Genomic DNA, 17,534 nt, shown 5'->3' on the forward strand with positions numbered 1-17,534 from the left:
TACACCATCTGTAAAGTGCTCTGTGACCATTTAATTGCTGCTGTTTAAAGTCATAATGGCAGAGGGGGTAATAAGGTAAATGAGGGTCACAAAGGTAACACAAGTTATGGAAAAGTTGGTGAACTAATTGTGTCAATATACCAGGAAATGTTGGCCTACACATTAAACTAAAAATCCTTAACCTCCACTTCTCCTATTTTTATAGTTTATTATTTGTGGGGGTTTTACTTTAATCTTACCTGCTTGTTTTTTAAGATTCATATTACTTAGCTGTTGTAAAAAAGTGATGACTCCAAAAGAAAGATTGGTCCTTAGGTTAATTAAAATTTATTGTCTTTCTTTTCATATTTTTCATGTGCCCATTGTTATTTAGAATTTATTATTAAGTGTTGCTGGAGTTTTGACCTTTTTTCTCCTTCTCCATGCACCATGGAAGTCTGTGAAGTTGTGCCAGAAATCTCTACTCCGACAGGAAGCTGGAGCCAGCAGATATGAAGACTAAGGCGAGGAAACACTGGTCAAAATCCATCTCACAGTTGGTGTCTCACTGGCACTGATACAGCTGCTATTGAGTTTCTAAGAGACAGAGCAGTTCCTGCAATTATTATGAACATTTTATCTTGCACAATGAATATTTTTAAAAAAGCTTTTTTGGGGAAAATATTCACAGTTAAAGCCGGAGTGAGGTATTGCCTCCATTTAAATGCAAAGATGACATTTCCAAAAGAACAGACAGGGCGATTTTTCTTTTCTGTAATGAAAGGAGCCTTTTAACTGTACTGTTTTCTCCTAGAGTGAAAAACTGAAGGACTTTTGTACAAATACGAAATGTAAATGATTTTGGAGCCTTCAGATTTAAGGTTTGTGAACACATAACAGAAACGTATATTTTACTTTAAGTCAAGTACAGTTGTGTATACATACTATTTAATTTGATTTAGATGATTTGTACACATTATAAAAGCATAAAATCTAGATAAAAAAAGAGATATGACAGGCAAGAAGCCATACATCAGACCTCTCCTCAACTTAAGAAAAACAAACACTAAAAAGGAGAAGTGAGAAACAATCATAAAAAGGTTTCTGAGCATTTTCAACATCATCAATGAGATTACTGTTTTCACAGTCATGGTAAAATAAATTATCTGAAAAAAAACTTTTTCCAAAAAGTGCTTCATTGCTCATTTTGTAACAAAGCAAGGCATGGACTTTGGGATTTTGGCATTTCTTTTTCAAGTGCTTCACATTTATGAAACACACACATCCATATTAAGTGCTTTAAGTTTGTAGATCTGCATCACACGATGACAACAAGCATCCTCAACAAGCATTGAGGAAACAATTAATACAAGGAAGGAAGGAAGGAAGGAAGGAGGGAAGAAAGGCAGGAAGGAAGGTAGGGAGGGAAGAAAGGGAGGAAGGAAAGAAGGAAGGAAGGAAGGAAGGAAAGAAGGAGGGAAGAAAGGAAGGAAGGAAAAAAGGAAGGAAGGAAGGAAGGAAAGGAAGAAAGGAAGGAAGGAAGGAAAGAAGGAAGGAAGGAAAGGAAGGGAGGAAGGAAGGAAGGAAGGAAGGAAGGAAAGGAAGGAAGGAAGGAAGGAAGGAAGGAGCAACAAAACAAAGCACAAGTTGTGTGTCAAGATAAGTGGCATGGAAAAAATGAATTACAGCGCAGCACAGCACAGTGAGAAATGCTCATGTAAGTGATAAATGACACAGCAAATTAGACAGATTTAATTAAATATGGTTGATGAGTGGAAGTGAGCGAGAGGAAGGAGGCGTGTGTGTGTGTGTGTTGAACTTCAACAGAGGGCACTTAAATCACAAGTGGTTTATGAGAAGCCTTTATTTTTAAATGACCTTTAAGGTGTCATTTTGGATTTACTGCTCTTATGGTAACCCCCCCTCCCCCCTTACCACAACCATCACACACACACACACACACACACACACACACACACACACACACACTGTATACACTGTGTAAGAGCAGTCCACTTTCTGTAGCTTGCAAAAAATATGAGTCATAATGTGTTTTTAAGATCTGTCTGTGTGAGCAGAAATGTGTGGCCTCTAACAGCTGAGCCAAACCTCAATCTGTTTCTACATTTCTGCCTAAAAAATATAATATAATATATATAGAGAGGTTTTACTACTTTCTCAACATCAGATTTTGGTGAGCGAGTCAGTGGTGACACACCGTCGCTCGACTCCACCGGTCCCCCATCAATCTCAGGAAATCATTTTCTCTATATTATATTATAAATCATGATTTATATATTAGCAGTCAAAGTTGTATCATTAGAAAACTTTGAAACTTCAGAATATACTAATTTATGATACAACATCAGGCAGCAGCATCCAAACTTTGACATAGTCTGGCATCTCAGAGCTATAAAGTGGTGTGTGTTTGTATATTGTGTGAGGTAATATGACAGCTCAGGAGAAAAAAAGTGAAATAGTTGATGGTTACAGGATCTTAATTTGTTGCTTTTCATTAAATTCTCACGTCTTACATTACAGTGAATTTAATATTTTGGGTGTGAACTTATTATCACACAAAACAAAACATTTAAAGATGTCACCTTGAGCTCTAGGATACCGTGAAGAACATTTTTGATGGTTTTCTTATGTTTTATAGACCAAGTAGATTAGTTATTGGAGAGAATAATCTGCAGAATAATTGTAATTACTGGCTCCAGCTCGTCTCCCACAAGAGAGTACAGACAGCTTCGTAATGAAATATTCAACTCAGACTATAAACTCATATACAACAACATATTCCTGACAATGACAGATAATAAAGCAGAACCTCAATTTAATTAAAACAGGCCTCCTCCACCTTTACACAAATGAAATAAGTAAAAGGCAGAAAGGGAAGGTTGGCTTAGTTTGCTGTAACTTTAAATATGTTTTAAAGGAATATAAAATAAACTGCTTTGAATAATCATTTGTGTCCTGTATTCCACTAAATAGTTCACCTTGCATTTTTAACCCTCCTGGTGTCCTAAGGTCAAGGAAGGACAGAAGGAAGGAAGGAAGGAAGGAAGGAAGGAAGGAAGGAAGGAAGGAAGGAAGGAAGGAAGGAAGGAAAGAAAGAAAGGAGTAGGGGGAGGGGGGAGTAAGGAGAGAAGGAAGGAAGGAAGGAAGGAAGGAAAGAAAGAAAGGAGTAGGGGGAGGGGGGAGTAAGGAGAGAAGGAAGGAAGGAAGGAAGGAAGGAAGGAAGGAAGGAAGGAAAGAAAGGAGTAGGGGGAGGGGGGAGTAAGGAGAGAAGGAAGGAAGGAAGGAAGGAAGTAAGGAAAGAAAGAAAGGAGTAGGGGGAGGGGTGAGTAAGGAGAGAAGGAAGGAAGGTAGGAAGTGAGGAAAGAAGGAAGGGAGGAAGGAGAGGATGAAGGAAGGACAGAATCTTAGAAAAGCTTCTTGATTCAGAACAAATGGAAGGAAGGAAGGAAGGAAGGAAGGAAGGAAAGAAAGAAAGAATGGAGTAAGGGGGAGAGGAAGGAAGTAAGGAGAGAAGGAAAGGAGGAAAGAAAGAAAGAAGGAAGGAAAGTAGGAAGTGAGGAAAAAAGAAAGGGAGGGAGCAAGGAGGGGGAGAACGAAGGAAACAGGGGCCCTCAACATTACAAGACCACAAGATCCAGCTCTTATCATTTAGTGTAGTTTAATAATGTGATACAGTTGTGGATATTCTCCAATGTTCACATCGAATTAACACAAAGTGACAGACACAGAGGACATGGAGGTCTGGGGGCTCAGGGGCATCACCTGGTTTGGTAATCCTGTGCCCTGGCCTAAAGGCTTCATAGGTGATCACTATGGGAACCAGGAGGGCTGCCGTCGTGGAGTGCATGCTGGGTCTCTGTAAATGAAACAGTCTGGTCAGTCTAACCTGCTCGATGTGAAAAGTCCCCCAACTACACTTCTGTTGTGGTTTGGCATTAATTGACTTGACTGGAATCAAAGTATTTTATGTTAAAGCAGGTGTGAGGCTGCAGACTCTTGAACAGCTGACAGGTTGGAACTTGACAAACTGATAATGAAACAGTAGTAGTATCACAGAGAGAAACACAGCAAAGCCTTAAGAAACACTGAGTATGAGTGAAACAGTTGAGTGTAAAATAGTGAATTATCTCTGCTGCACCGCAGTGGGCACCAGCACTCTGTGACCCTGGACAGGGTTGGTAGTTCAGAAAATAGACTGATGGATTAGAAAATACAAGTTCTAGACAGATTTTGGAGGTGGAAATGCTACGTTACGACAGTTTTCATTTGAAGAGAGCAGGCTGACGGTTTATGGCGATGCTGGGTTGAATTTTTTTCGACTGGCATGTCATATTTTTTATCCTCTTTTCCTCGATTGAGTTTTACTATAATCTGTATTACAAAATAATTGCACTTGTAAATTATACATTATTGCATGTCATATTTTATTCAATCTTTTTTACATATATATTCCTAACCATGCAATTACTTGAGTGTGATGAGTGTGTTAGATGGGAAACATCAATTTCCACTTCTGAGATTACCTGAATGTAGATTATTTAGAAAGACCAGGGAGGAAAAAATGTGCACATCCTGTTATAAATGTCAAGCCTGTTGCATTTTTAAATTTGGATATCAGGATATTTTTTACTTAAACCTGCAGATAATTAAATGTATTTTATCATCCTGTAATTTTAACAATTACACATTGCCATTGTCTCTACACATAAACACTGTCTCTGTCTTTCTAAAGCTTTTTATAAACATTTTCCTAAAGAAGATTAAACTGGAGCCCTCATAGCCGAGTGGTTACAGCACATGCCACAAAACTGCAAAGTCCCTGTTTCAAGTCTGGCAAGGGACCTTTGTTGCATGTCATACCCATTTCTCTCCCTCTCTCTCTCCCCCCTTGTTTTCTGTTGGCTTCTCTGCCACTGACTGTCCAACAAAGGCAAGAAAAAGCTGAAAGGGAAAAAAAGAAAGAACGTGGAACTAAAAAGTCTCCCCTTCCGACCTTACCCATATTCATTTCCAGACATTTACTGAGCTTACCAGACAGAAAAACTACACACACACACTCACACATGCATGCAAACATAATCACACAACCACATATAGTGCAAATACTAAATATCTCCAGAAAAGTTTTAAGACTATGCCATTTTATACATGCACATAAATAAATGAGATGTTCATAATCATTTCATAGAGATAACTGTATGTACAGTACTGTGCATAAGTAAAGGGAGGATACTTCAACTAACTACTGAAAAATAATGGTATTAATTTAGTAATTAATTCAAAGGTTAGTTAACAGAAGAAACCTAAATGAAATCAATTTTTGGTGTGATGACGCTCTCTTCACAAAACCATGTCAGTTTTTCCAGCATCTTGGAAAAGTTGCCCCAGTTCTTCTTCTTCTGTGGATATTGGCATCTCACTTACTTCTGTTTCTTCATATAATCCCAAACTGACACAATGATGTTGAAATCAGGTCTCTATGGCCGGGTGCCAAACCATCTGTTGCAGGACTCCTTCTTCTTCTTCTTGTTGTGACTGAAGAAAGTTCTTGATGACTCTGGCTGGATGTTGGGGTCGTTGTCATGCTGCATGAATGAATACATTTGGGATTGATCAGACGCCTCCCTGATGGCATTGCTTGATGGATAAGAAGCTAAAAATCTAAAGTGCCTGAAACATTTTGCACAGCACTGTACAATAAACAGACCCAGAACGATATCTATAACCTCGACATAATGACCTGACCCAGTAGACATTCATCACTTCATGTCTTCTAAACATGTGAGTACTAATACCAAGAGCTCGTCTCTGCCCAAACTCGATAAAGTCTTTAAGATTTTAAAATAATTATAGTTTTAAAAAGCAGACTGTTTCCATGTGAGGGCGCCATAATCCACAGTATGAAATGACTCCTTATTACCCTCCCCTCTTCCTTTTTTACACACACACACACACACACACACACACACACACACACACACATACACACACACGTGCCCGCATGTGAATGCTTGAGCTTACTATAAAAGCCTGCTATGCTCCTTGGATTTTTCTCTCCCCCTATTTCATCAAAGCACATCATACCTTTTACAGTCAAAAGGGGCACAATGGGGAAGTCACACACTGGGCAGAGTCAGGAAGTGAACGAAAGAATGAAATACATTCAGAGAGAGAGAGGGATGAGTGGTGGGAGAGAAGGGGAGCTGCAATCCGAGGAAAGAGCAGGCTGAGTGGAGACCATTAGCTACTGTCAAGTGAGTGTGTCCATGTGTGTGTGTGTGTGTGTGTGTGTGTGTGTGTGCACGCTGTGTTATTTATTTACTGATAAAGCCTCCGACCAAACCACTGGGCATCACTGCAATCAACCTTTTCTTAGAGAGCAGACAAATAAATTGAAGGGAAGCCACAGGAGATAGGGGAGGTGAAAAGGGAAAATATGTTAGTGAAAGAAGCAATCAGGAAGGTTGGATGAAGGTCAGGGGTGTGTGTGTGTGTGGGGGGGGGGGGGGGGGGGAGCAAGAGGCTGGAGATTTGTAATGCAGTAGGTTAAAAAAAACTGGACACTTAAAACTGAAGGAGCACAGGTGGGAAAAAGAAACAAACAGTCTGGTGATAATGTGACAGTTATTGGCTCAATAAACATTCTCTATGCTGTCACACATAAAGGCGAGCATACACACACACACACACACACACACACACACACACACACACATAGAGGGGCGCTCACATTTTTGTAACCTGCTCAGACAGTTGTGCTATTGCTCTCCTAATCATGCGTGAGATTAGGCGGCAACACACAAGCAAGAACCTGCTGTTGACACGTCCTATGCCATTTCATCACACACACACACACACACACACACACACACACACACACACACACACACACACACACACACACAAACACTCTGTTTTAACTGGCTCTCTGGTGAATAAAAACAGATTTGCTTTCAGAAAAGAAATGCATTTTTAAATTTGGATATCAGGATATTTTTTTACTTAAACCTGCAGATAATTAAATGTATTTTACATCCTGTAACTTTAACAATTACACATTGCCATTGTCTCTACACATAAACACTGTCTCTGTCTTTCTAAAGCTTTTTATAAACATTTTCCTAAAGAAGATTAAACTGGAGCCCTCATAGCCGAGTGGTTACAGCACATGCCACAAAACTGCAAAGTCCCTGTTTCAAGTCTGGCAAGGGACCTTTGTTGCATGTCATACCCATTTCTCTCTCTCTCTCTCACTCCCCTTGTTTTCTGTTGGCTTCTCTGCCACTGACTGTCCAACAAAGGCAAGAAAAAGCTGAAAGGGAAAAAAAGAAAGAACGTGGAACTAACAAGTCTCCCCATCCGACCTTACCCATATTCATTTCCAGACATTTACTGAGCTTACCAGACAGAAAAACTACACACACACACTCACACATGCATGCAAACATAATCACACAACCACATATAGTGCAAATACTAAATATCTCCAGAAAAGTTTTAAGACTATGCCATTTTATACATGCACATAAATAAATGAGATGTTCATAATCATTTCATAGAGCTAACTGTATGTACAGTACTGTGCATAAGTAAAGGGAGGATACTTTAACTAACTACTGAAAAATAATGGTATTAATTTAGTAATTAATTCAAAGGTTAGTTAACAGAAGAAACCTAAATGAAATCAATTTTTGGTGTGATGACGCTCTCCTCACAAAACCACATCAGTTTTTCCAGCATCTTGGAAAAGTTGCCCCAGTTCTTCTTCTTCTGTGGATATTGGCATCTCACTTACTTCTGTTTCTTCATATAATCCCAAACTGACACAATGATGTTGAAATCAGGTCTCTATGGCCGGGTGCCAAACCATCTGTTGCAGGACTCCTTCTTCTTCTTCTTGTTGTGACTGAAGAAAGTTCTTGATGACTCTGGCTGGATGTTGGGGTCGTTGTCATGCTGCATGAATGAATACATTTGGGATTGATCAGACGCCTCCCTGATGGCATTGCTTGATGGATAAGAAGCTAAAAATCTAAAGTGCCTGAAACATTTTGCACAGCACTGTACATAAACAGACCCAGAACGATATCTATAACCTCGACATAATGACCTGACCCAGTAGACATTCATCACCTCATGTCTTCTAAACATGTGAGTACTAATACCAAGAGCTCGTCTCTGCCCAAACTCGATAAAGTCTAAGATTTTAAAATAATTATAGTTTTAAAAAGCAGACTGTTTCCATGTGAGGGCGCCATAATCCACAGTATGAAATGACTCCTTATTACCTTCCCCTCTTCCTTTTTTACACACACACACACACACACACACACACACACATACACACACACGTACCCGCATGTGAATGCTTGAGCTTACTATAAAAGCCTGCTATGCTCCTTGGATTTTTCTCTCCCCCTATTTCATCAAAGCACATCATACCTTTTACAGTCAAAAGGGGCACAATGGGGAAGTCACACACTGGGCAGAGTCAGGAAGTGAACGAAAGAATGAAATACATTCAGAGAGAGAGAGGGATGAGTGGTGGGAAAGAAGGGGAGCTGCAATCCGAGGAAAGAGCAGGCTGAGTGGAGACCATTAGCTACTGTCAAGTGAGTGTGTCCGTGTGTGTGTGTGTGTGTGTGTGTGTGTGTGTGTGTGTGTGTGCACGCTGTGTTATTTATTTACTGATAAAGCCTCCGACCAAACCACTGGGCATCACTGCAATCAACCTTTTCTTAGAGAGCAGACAAATAAATTGAAGGGAAGCCACAGGAGATAGGGGAGGTGAAAAGGGAAAATATGTTAGTGAAAGAAGCAATCAGGAAGGTTGGATGAAGGTCAGGGGTGTGTGTGTGTGTGTGTGGGGGGGGGGGAGGCTGGAGATTTGTAATGCAGTAGGTTAAAAAAAAACTGGACACTTAAAACTGAAGGAGCACAGGTGGGAAAAAGAAACAAACAGTCTGGTGATAATGTGACAGTTATTGGCTCAATAAACATTCTCTATGCTGTCACACATAAAGCCACACACACACACACACACACACACACACACACACACACACACACACACACACACACACACACACAGACATACACACATAGAGGGGCACTCACATTTTTGTAACCTGCTCAGACAGTTGTGCTATTGCTCTCCTAATCATGCGTGAGATTAGGCGGCAACACACAAGCAAGAACCTGCTGTTGACACGTCCTATGCCATTTCATCACACACACACACACACACACACACACACACACACACACACACAAACACTCTGTTTTAACTGACTCTCTGGTGAATAAAAACAGATTTGCTTTCAGGCCAAAAAAGGAAGGAATACATGTAGGTTATCACTGTGTAATTGTAGGGTGGGGGGGAGAAGGAAGGAACAGAGACGTGGCTGTGAAAGGGATAAAAGTTTTTCAGAGTTGTGGAAGTGTAACAGATAAGTAAGAACAAAGAACAAATTGATGGCAATTTAGGAGCTTTGCTGGCTGCCTCTCTTTGGTCTGGCTCATTGTTTAAAAAGGACTTGTAGGAGAATGAGGGGTTTGACTCGGATGAAAGGGAACGCTGCAGTGAATATCAGCTGTGGAGACAAGAAGGAGAAAGTCTCACTCTCAGAGGTAAGATTTACAGAATTTCAGCCATGAATGTTCATCATTTCCATCACAGATATGCACACATGACTTCCTTTATTACATTTTTGGGCTCTGAATTCATCATACTCAATGAGAGAGATGACTATTCGCTCTTCATCCTCCGTCAGCGTTTGTTGGTTCCAGATTGTTTGCCTTTGACTCGACTGAGATCTCAAAGCAAACACATATGTACAGTATCAGAATCCAAATTTGTCTTGGTGACTCTCGAACGGGCAAATTAAGCAACTCACGAGCACAGAGGGATAACAGAGACTCAACATCGGCTACAAGGGCAGAGCAGAGTAGAGAATGTGCAGCTCATTAACAAAACAATAGCAATATTATCAAATTATAAATAAATGATGGATGGGGGTCTTGAGTGAGCCGGTCATAAGTGGACAGTGCTAAATACAAGTGTAAACGACCTCAGAGACACATTGTGATCCAATCATTTAAACCACTTGCCGAGTTGGTCTGGGACACATTTGACCACATATCTTTTGTAGTGTAATCAGTAATGCGTACTGATGCATCCGCAGCTAAGACGTAACAGGAACATATGTCATCAATGTGGGACGTGGTGGTTATTTTGGTGAACGGAACGGAATAAATTGAGAGTAGCACAGATTAGGGCTGGGCAATTACTTGAAAAATAATCAAAACCAACATTTAGAAACTCTAATCGACTTAATCTTGCTCATGTCAATTAATGGTGGTGTTCACTGTTGCCATGACAGCAAAGGTTGCATATCTTTAAGGAGTTTGAAAACTTGTCTCCAGTGATCATTTTAACCCAAACTATGATCTTTACATAGTTCTAATCAAGTAAACTAGACATTAACCACAGCGTCACACCTTAAAACATCTTTATTTTCACTCCCTAAAGATTCTCATGTGTGAGGGCAGCAGTGGAAAATACAAAACTAAAGAAACTGTGAAAATACATAACTGTTCATCAAGGGTGGAGATAATCGTTCATTAATTGTAATCGAGGTTAAAAGTTCAATTAATCGTGATTTTGATAATTGCCCAGCTCTATCACAGATGTACGTGGTTGGAGTAATCTAAACGGTTGGAGAACCCTGTACGTATATATTAGTTCTTGAAGCGTTTTTATTAGCGCTTAGCTCTTTAGTCTGCAGTAAAAACAAATCTTGCACTTGTCTGATACTTGATAACTGTGAACGGACCTCTTTGACATCCTCATGGAAGTGGAATAGGCAACAAAATCTGGATACAAATGGTCAGCTGGAAATTCAATTCAATTCAATTCAATTCAGTTCAATGCCTTTATTGCCATTGCACAGCAGAACAATGAAATTCTGTGTCCCCTGTGGCTAATACATATAAAAACAGCAAAACACAATAAGCCATAAACAATGAGACACATAAAAGACACTATGGATAAAAAATAAAAGTGAATATAAAAATGTCAGTAATAAATAAATATAGGAGGTAGTAATAAATACAGATGCAATAATCAATAAGAGCAGCAACCATTTGAGACACATTATAGAGACAGGTGTGAATGACCTGGTGTGTCTTGGCTGTTGGATCAAGTATTTTAGGTGTAAACAGGGCTTTTAAGTAATTAGATAGACATATGCTTGTAGTGTTGAACATATAGAGAATTATAACCTTACTTTGCAGGTCCCCTCTATGTTTTAGTGTCTTTTGGCTCATCGTTTTGGTTTTAGTTCAGCTTCACTGCTTACGTCTGCCTCATTTACAGCCACATCAGGCAAAAAGCTTTGACAAACTCGTTGTAGACTACCTGATCAGACAGACAAAGTTTGCAATGAGCTGGTGAACACAGCGGGGCATTTAACAAGAGTCTGATATTTCCCTCAGGAGATGGTGCAGAGGAAGGAGTGCAAAATAGAGAATTAAATATTGGACTTGCATTCATCAGCTGGACACAAACATGACTGCAAATGAATGCTACCGTTGCTCAGTGTCTGCTGGTGGTTGTTTAAATAAGCTATTGTCTGTCTCTGAACACATTTGCAATATTGACTTTATAAAGTGATAATATATCAATGTCCAATGTCCCCAAAAGGCCAAAAAATCAATTCTTGCAAAGTTTAGTTTCCGGTATATTACAAATTCTGAAATATAGATGTATCTAAAAGTTTGTATAGTGCTGATCAGCCTTAGATTTGAACACTGTTATCAATATTTTCTCACATGTGTAATTAACACTTCAATTCAGTTACTAGTCACGTCAGGGTGGAGTTTCTCTATTGTGTCTTATCTTTAATGTGTTAGCTAACGTTAGCATTGCAGATGAAAGTGGACAAAATCAGAAGTTTGAAGAAAATAATCAATAAAGTTATCAATGTTTTCTCACATGCATAATTAACACTTTTATTTCAGTTACTAGTGAAGTCAGGGTGGAGCTTCTCTATTGTGTCTTGTCTTGAATGTGTTAGCTAACGTTAGCGACAAAATCAGAAGTTGTCCTTCATACTGTATGTGCCAATTTGAAGAAAATAATCAATCTCAATCAGACATTTTCAGTTACATATCAGATTTTTGGCAATGCAGCTTCAAGTAGTGTGATGGACAATGAGGTTTAAAGCCATATAATTTATCAGGTAGCTACACAACCCAAAGTGACATAACAGGGGCACTTTTGCAATGTGGCTGCAATATCAAGGCCCCATTTAGATAGTTGAAACTATCTTTAGAAACTAAAGCTGTCTCATGATAACATTTCAAACTGTGTAAAAATATGCAATGACATCATACAAAATAACTAACAGATGTAGCCTCCATTTTATTTCTGTATGAGCATGAGCATCAGGGTTGTTACATCTTCGTTATTGTTCATTTTTTTCCCAGGCAAGCCAGTTCAGAAAGATAAAACAGGATGTGAATAATGATGATGGCAAAAATATTGGATCTGAGCTTGAATTAAAATTGAGTGCTGAAGGTTTGCAGTGTGGGAACTCAGCCTTAGAGTCGCATGTAAGTGCTGGCAGTTGTTCCCTCTGTGTTACATATGAAACACAGTTGTCAACATGGGGATTTTGTTGGCTCTAATTCCCAGTAGTACTTATACACAGATGCACATTTGCACGCACACAGACACACAAACGTTGTCCTAGGTCACTTTTGGGGACATTACATACATTTACATTCATTTTCTGAACCTGTACTCTAACCCTTATCATAACCACTGACCCAAAAATCAGCAGGACACAGCTTTTGCCGGTAATTGGACAAGCCTTCCCCAGTTAACTGCTCTTTAGTCTGAAATTTGTCCCCGAAAGTAGCCTATGACACACACACACACACACACACACACACACACACACACACACACACAGACACATGCACTTACAGAGAGCTGAGCTTCGAATGATGATTATCTCAGCCTGTGATGGCACTCACTGCCAGAGTAATTTTATGAATCACTTCCAATTTCCCAGGCCTCTGACTCTGCAAGATAGGAGGCAGTTACCATACAGTTTCTATAAAGACTGCCCATGTTACCCCCACTCTGATGTCCAATACTCAGCGAGCTAGTATGCCGGATAAAACCCGAGGTCACACACCTTTTTGGCAGTTCTGAATTGTTCTTACACTCTCTTTCATCACTCAGCTGCATGAGAGACGAACAGAGGCCTACACTCCTGCTGGCTTTTTCCTCATTCAGTCTCTGTGTAGTTCACACATACTAATACGCACTCTGATGCATGCTGTTCATGCGCTAGTTTTATGCTGTGTAAGCGTGTATGTGCCAAGTCCTTGCCAATGGTTAAAACATAACTAAAAATATGTAATGATTGATGGGATTCACCTTGATTACTATTCATATAAAACTGTATATTTAGAGTTGTAGAATAGATAATTGAAGCTGAGTCTATAAATTTCCACATGTCAGCAACAAGGTGGCGGAGCATGTGATGTCATACTTATCTTGACTTTTTGTCTTTTTGACTTTTAGTGGTTTAACTTCCCACCATGCTGCAGTGATGTACAGGTGCACTCTAGTAACTGGTGACAGAGCTGTTGGGTGTGTTTTATTTATTTATTGACAGAACTGAATTTGCAACAAGGATACCGAGAAAACAGGATAAAAGCAATCCGATTAAGGCAAAAAAAGTAAAAAATAAAAGAGAGTGGTGCTCGAGGGGTTTAGCTTATGTGTGAGACAGTTGGCCGTCCTGGGGCCGCTCTGTTTCCCTGGCTGTCGTGCCATTTTTCAAAAGGTTTTGGCTTCTGGTTCCTCATCCTGCAGGAGATTCAGCATCACCCCTGGTCTCTCCCTCCCTTCTGTGAATGATGTCCTTATCTCTCTCTGTCTCTACCTTGTGTGTGTGGTTTCTTGTCTCTCCTTCCTCTCTGTAAGTCTCTCCACTGTGTGTATGTGCAGTCTGTCCTCTTTCCAGGTCTCCATGGTGATTTAGGTTTGGTGGCTCAGGTCCTATCTGTTTTTGGCAGCACCTGAAAGTTGCTTGAAGTCCTGAAAAAGGTGACAGATTCTTCATATATGTTGTCAATGCAATTTTCCTGTAATTTTGCTTTCTTGGTCCAATCTGTAAACAACTTTTAGTGCATTTCTCTCCGTTCTGGAAGAGGAACCTGTAAAAGTGAATCTCAGACCGTGGATGTAGGATCACTGTGTGTCTTAAGGAATGTGTTTTGTTGTCTTTAGGAGGCCCATCGCTCTTCTTCCATTGGCCTTTTTCCAAATAAGTTAGAAGCTCAGAGTCTTTGGTGTGGGGACCCTAGTGTTTAAAACCTAAGGCCCTTGGTTAGGGGTTGTATGACCAGTGTAAGATGTGCATATGCATATACATTCTGCTCCATGGTTATCTTCTATTGGGTACAATGATATAGTTGGATATGTTTGACCAATGACAGAGGATTTCTTTGTTCTCTTAGAAACTATAATTTTTTAGGCATCCTGTTATTCTGTATGTATGCTGTCTCCTTATTGTACAATAATAATTGTTTAATCTTCAACCTGGCAGTGTTTTGTGTATTATTTCATATTTGTAGTAAGTGTTTTCAGACAATTTCCATGGCAGACCCCTACTCTGTTTCTTTTTCTGAGGTTTCTTCCATTTGTTTCAATGTTAAAGGTTTTTTTTGGGAGTTTTCCCTTATTTGAATCAAGAATCTAAGGATTGAGGTACATTGTTGTACAGACTGTAAAAGTCCTTTGAAGCAAATATGTTTTTTGTGATATTGAGCTATACAAATATAAACATTTACTTGATTTGACTCGTCAGTTTTTCACAAGCATATAGTTGTTCCAAGGTGTCCAAATGTGTACTACAAGTGGCTTTGAATACATTAAATTTTTGTTCACAAACTTGCTGAGGTGAACCTTATTCTTTCTTTCTCGTTTACAATATATACAATATCACAGTCTTTGAAAATCTTCATTTCCTACTCCAAACTGTACAAGTGCCTCTTCAAAATCAACAGTTACGCTTCCTCTTTGAAGAAAGTTCATTATAATTTCCGTCCCAAAAAAAAAAAAAAAAATTAGTTAAGGTGCAGTCACAAAAATCAAAGTCTCATCACATCCTTCTCGCACAAAGCAAGCACAGCGCCAGGATTTCAATTTTGGATGGGCCAAAGTAATTTTGCCTGGGCCTTTTAATTACAGAAGTTAATACTGTTTGCCTTCTTTTGACGGTTTCAGACTGGTAGTCTCTCTAAAACTGAAATGACTGATATCATGCTGTGGAAGGAGACTACAGTGTCTGGTTAATTATGACACTTTTTAAGACATTTTCAGTGCAGAGATAGCTTATAACATGTGGCACAGGCGGGTGTACTGCTCAGATTGTGAGAAAATGAAACATGGTATTCTATCTATCTATCTATACTGAGTACATTGACGAGAGCAGTGGTGTGCACAGACTTTTTGAAGGGCAGGGGCGAAAAGAAAAAAAAAGGGCACATACAGCACGTTCTCGCCACTGAAGAGGGCACTTTAGTGTGTTTTGCCAACCAGGAGGGCACCCTAGCACACATTTTGGCTCCCAAGAGGGCACCTTAGCACGCGTTTTGGCTCCCAAGAGGGCACCTAAGCACCCGTTCTGGCTCTCAAGAGGGAACCTTAGCACCCTCTGGCTCCCAAGAGGGCACCTTAGCATGCGTTTTGGCTCTCAAGAGGGCACCTTAGCACCCGTTCTGGCTCCCAAGAGGACACCTTAGCACGCGTTTTGGCTCTCAAGAGGGCACCTTAGCACCCATTCTGGCTCCCAAGAGGGCACCTTAGCACCCGTTCTGGCTCCCAAGAGGGCACCTTAGCACCCGTTCTGGCTCCCAAGAGGGCACTTTAGTGCGCGTTTTTCCAACAATTGGGCCACCCCCGCTCCCCCTTGTGCACACCACTGGACGAGAGAGAGAGAGTGGCGAGAGTGATGTCAATTCTCTTGTCTCAACAGAAACAGTCTATGCTTTCTAGGCAACATAAAGATAATCAAGTCGGGCAGGGATTTTCAGCTCTACTTCCCGCATTACACTACATTGTTTTCTAGGTTTTTTCTCGTCTCAATAGGAAATGCATTTGCAGATGTGAAATTAGACAGTGACTAACATGTTACTAATAGCCAACACTGAAGACTAGACGAGAGCCTGAATAAACACGCATGAAAACCCAAATTTGCTGCTGAACAACTTCCGTGCCCTAAGCAATTTTTCTTTTTCCCAGGATGGTGATGTCATGACCCTACGCTCCCTCTGATTGGCTTACCATGCTATTATTACCCTTAATCTATCAAAACTCACTCTTCATGCCAATCCAACCAAGTGAGGCAACAAATACTGGCCAATCAGAGCCAGCGAAAGGCCGTGTCATGACTTTGTTGTACCGTGACCTGTGTGCTTAACAGGCCTGGGCCAACATCAAATGGCCTGCTGTGATTGGTCCAAACTTCACACATGATGGTAGCCTAATTAATTTTGTCATTTAGCATACAAGCGGGTGGACCCAGGCCTCTTGTATCTAGATAAATACATTTTCACTTGATAAAAATATGCATTACTTTAAAAGAAACTACTGTTGAGTTTGGTTACAGGTGGAACAAAGCACAATTATCAATATCAGAGGTGAAACAGGCTAAATCTACATTAGTTAATGTTTTAGCTAGTTGACACAACAATGACATAATATCACTTATTGCTATTGAGGCAGACGTGTTAGCAAACAGTTGTCAACCGCTGTAAAACATGGCAGATGCTATCCAACAGTCTGATTTATATAAAGAATCAAAATATGAAGAGCCTCTCCAACAGTACAGGAATGTATTCATACAGATAGACATAGAGAGAGAGAGAGAGAGAGAGAGAGAGAGAGAGAGAGAGAGAGAGAGAGAGAGAGAGAGAGAGAGAGAGAGAGAGAGAGGAGAGAGAGAGAGAGAGAGAGAGGTAGATAGATAGATAGATAGATAGATAGATAGATAGATAGATAGATAGATAGATAGATAGATAGACAGATAGATATTAGATATATAGATAGATAGATAGATAGATAGATAATAAGATAGATAGATAGATAGATAGATAGATAGATAGATAGATAGATAGATAGATAGACAGATAGATATTAGATATATAGATAGATAGATAGATAGATAGATAATAAGATAGATAGATAGATAGATAGATAGATAGAGGTAAACAGATCGATGAATAGATAGAATAGATACTGAACAGACACAGTGGTATTTTTTTAATGACATAATCAGTTTAATGTTTTTGAATGGAGCGGGTCGTTTAAAATCACGGGTGTGTTACAGATCCTAGTTCTGACTCTGCACCCAAGATTTAATGTTTAAATGGACTCCTTTTTTACAAGTATTTCCACAGAGTTGAACTTTTTTTTTCCTGTGTTGCCACTTCATTTAACTGAAAAATGGTTT

Source organism: Scomber japonicus, chromosome 2 (assembly GCF_027409825.1).
Source record: "Scomber japonicus isolate fScoJap1 chromosome 2, fScoJap1.pri, whole genome shotgun sequence".
NCBI classification, from domain to species: Eukaryota; Metazoa; Chordata; class Actinopteri; order Scombriformes; family Scombridae; genus Scomber; species Scomber japonicus.